This window comes from Carlito syrichta, unplaced genomic scaffold (assembly GCF_000164805.1).
Source record: "Carlito syrichta isolate Samal-C Ts95f unplaced genomic scaffold, Tarsius_syrichta-2.0.1 Scaffold130809, whole genome shotgun sequence".
NCBI classification, from domain to species: domain Eukaryota; kingdom Metazoa; phylum Chordata; class Mammalia; order Primates; family Tarsiidae; genus Carlito; species Carlito syrichta.
The window spans coordinates 1,000-4,909 of record NW_007074905.1 but is presented as its reverse complement, the minus strand read 5'-3'; positions in this window follow the sequence as shown (position 1 = coordinate 4,909).

Here is a 3,910-nt window from a genome sequence, read left to right as displayed (position 1 = left end):
GGGCTCCGGCGATCCTTCCGCTTCAGCCTTCCAAGTAGCTGGAACTACAGGCGCATGCTATCACGCCCGGCTAAGGATCTTCCATCTTAACCCAGAAATTACCCCCTTATGGAACCTTCCTGTAATCACACTGCACACCCACATTCCTGTTCTTGGTGCTTAGAAACTCCCTAGTTGCAAATTCTGTATCTCATCTAACTGTCCAATGTTTTGCCAAGAAAATGTAAATCAAACTGTACAGGCTATGTCATTTTTGCCTTTATAGATCCTCTACTCACTCTGTTCGGGAAGCCAAGAGTTCTTGGGGACACTAGTCCGCTCTTGGTCACCAGCCCAAATAAAGGACTCACAATTTGACCCTCTTTGCGTCTTGGCGGCTCCTTTCTCTCTATCTGGCTATAACAACATAGCCACGGGGTGCTCATTCAAAGACTGGACGAACCCCAACCCCCCACCCAGCCTGTTGCCTACTTCTCTAAGCAGTCGGATGTGGTCAGGAGCAAGTGGCCCTCTTGTCTTCGGATAAAGCAGCCACAGCCTTGCTCGTGGAAATGGCAACAAAGTTAGCCTCTGGGAAGCCTACGGACATCACCAGCCATTAGGTTCAGAACGTATTGGAGGCCAAAGGGCATCTGTGGATGACAGGAGGAAGGCTAGCTAAATACCAAGTCCTCCTCCTCGACATCCCAGAACTTATTCTTACGTTTGTTGGCGTCTAAACCCAGCTACCTTAGTATCAGTCTCGGAGCCTGATGCATTAGGCGATTCCCGTACAGAAACAACGGAAGACGGTAGCAGATCTGATCTCCAGGACCAGCCTTTAACCCAGAAGAGGAGCGGTTTGCAGGTGGAAGTGTGAGGTCAACGAGTTGAGCAGGTGCTGTAGATAAGCAAATAATTGCGTAGAAGGGCGGGGCGTGATGGCTCACACCTGTCATCCCTGCACTTCGGGAGACTGAGGAGAGAGGATTGCCTGAGCCCAGGAGTTCGAGACCAGCCTGGGTAACTTGGCGAGACCTCATCTTTATAATAAATCAAAAAATTAGCCAGGCATGGTGGTGCATGCCTGTGGTTCCGGCTCTCTGGAAGGCTGAGGCAGAGGGATCACTGGAGCCCAGAAGGTCGACGCTGGGGTGGCCGTGAGTGTGCCACAGCACTCCAGCCTGGGTGACAAAGGGTGAAACTCCAACTAAAAAAAATAAAAACCATATAGGGACAAAATACTAGTCTTTATTCCCAGGCCGCTGCCACAATGAGCGGCTGCAGGACTGCTGGCTATGCCACGAACCTCCCAGAAAACTGGAAAATTAGCTTTTCCGTCTCCCCACCTCCTGTCAATGTGACTGTCATTCGTGGGAGGCCTGATCAGATGGAAGAGTTCATTTCCTTTGAGGCTTCTTGACACACTCAGCCTTTCCCTCATTAAAATCTCAGGGCTGCTTTTAATGGAACAGAAAGAACCAAAATGGATTCAATATCTCCAAAGAGCAGCTTTTTTTTTTTTTTTGGAGTTGGAGTTGGAGTCTCACTCTGTCGCCCAGACTGGAGTGCAGTGGCCGCTCCCGGCCACCGCAGCCTCGACCTGCTGGGCTCTGGCGATCCTTCCGCCTCAGCCTTCCAAGTAGCTGGAACTACAGGCGTGCGCTACCACGCCCGGCTAATTTTTGATTTATTGTAGAGACGAGGTCTCGCCAAGTTGCCCAGGCGGGTCTCGAACCTGCGGGCTCAGGCAATCCACTCACCTCAGCCTCCCAAAGGCGCGGGATTATAGGCTGAGCCACCGAGCCCAGCTTTTTTTGGGGATTTTTAACCTAGCATTTTTGGAGGCCCCTGCGAGAATCTGGTACCTAACAGAAACCATAGGAATAGGAGTTTATCATGTAAATTGTACCAGTAATCAAAGGCCTTGTAGCCCTTGTACAAAATGTGATCCCTCACCACCTAAAAGTTCAGTGGAGGCAGCAGCCTCATTTGATTTCTCTACTTGTCAGTACAATTTAATCTTCTGGTGTCCAGGCCAGGATGAGATCAGTTGAGGAAAATGCATGACTCGGATAGCAAATCACACAAAAAAACTCGCCTCTCACAAAGAAAAGTGAACTCTCTCTCTCTTTTTCTTCCTTCCTTCCTCCCTCCCTCTCTCCCTCCGTCTCTCTTTCTTTCTCTCTTTCTTTCATGAGAGTCTCACTCTGTCACCCAGGCTAGAGTGAGGTGACACACTCACAGACACTGTAGTCTCCACTTGCTGGGTTCAGGTGATCCTTCTGCTTCAACATTCCAAGAAACTGGAACTACAGGTGTGCACCACCATGCCCAGCTAATTTTTTGATTTGTTGTAGAGTCAAGGTCTCACCAAGTTGCCCGGGCTGTTCTCAAACCCCTGGGCTCAGGCAATCCTCTCACCTCTGCCTCCCAAAGTGCTGGGATTACGGGCATGAGCCGCCGCACCCGGCTGAACCCTCTCTTTTGAGGGGGACCCCTGTCTCCCTTTCACCAGGGAGAACCCACAGTGTGGACCTGCCTTAAGTGTCGTCCTAGATGAAGAAACCCGCCAAAGGGTATGCGCCACCACAGCAGTGTTATTCTTATGCAATCCAAAGGAAAATTCCTGACCCTATTATTACCCCGACTGGAAGAGTATGAACTACTCCTTGTACACATAATGTTCAGTTGTTGGGTCAGTGCACTCTGAAGACCCTCAGTTATAAAGGACTGCGTGTGACCATTTATCACACCATGGAACCCAGACCTAAGCGAATGATGAGAATAATATGAGCAGGAATTGGAGTCACAGCTGGACTTTGAGCACCGCGGGAGGAGTCCTAGATCATGAGAAATACCCCTGCAGTTTTATTTATTTACTTATTTTTTTTTTTTTGAGTTGGAGTCTCACTCCGTCGCCCAGACTGGAGTGCAGTGGCCGCTCCCGGCCACCGCAGCCTCGACCTGCTGGGCTCCGGCGATCCTTCCGCCTCAGCCTTCTGAGTAGCCAGAATTACAGGCGCTACCACACCTGGCTAATTTTTTGATTTATTGTAGAGATGAGGTCTTGCTGCCCAGGCGGGTCTCGAACCCGTGGGCTCAGGCAATCCACTCACCTCAGCCTCCCAAAGACGCGGGATTACAGACTGAGCCACCGAGCCCGGCTTTATTTACATATTTTTATATGTCATGGCCTCAAGAATGTCCTGGAGGTTCCTATTTATTGGCATTGAACCTAGAGTCCCACCGGTGGGCACAGAACAGCCCTGGGTCATGGGCAGGAAAATCAGCATCTTCCTCTCCCCTCAATGCAGTCTGTGTTCATCCAGCAATCCAAATTCCTCCCACCCCCACAGTCGTCCAGGGCCGGCCGAGTCTCAGAGCTGGAGGTGTAGCAGGAAAAATAGAGGGATCGTGACACCGAGACTATTATAGGAAGTGACACTTTATTATGCTGGCTAGCACAGCGGGCCGAGAATTTCTTGTATTCAAATCGAGCTTGAGCACCCCAGAACAGGAGACGTGGGGTCTTCTACCCTCATCTAGGTAAGGGAGGGAGTCTTGTTGAGAGATTACATACTTCCTTTGGAATCTTACAAGGTTGTACTCAGCAAAATTAGATTTTTCAAAGAACAAATGGTTTTCAGGAACTGCAGGTTTGTAAACCATCAACTTCAGAAGGGGGATTTTTGGATAAGTCTGTGAGTTAGCCACTCTTTTTGCATCTCCATTAAATGGCTAGTCTTTGGGTTATTTGGCCTTTCCCAAACAAAACCTGCCTGGCTCCCAGGCGGGTCTTTAAAGTTGCAACTTGCCTTTCAAAAGGAAATACCTTTAACTACTATCAACTCCTTTCCTGCCCTGGGTGAGTGATTGCCATGAGGCCAACTGCTGATCCTGAACCAGCTACATGTTTCTGTGTTTATTC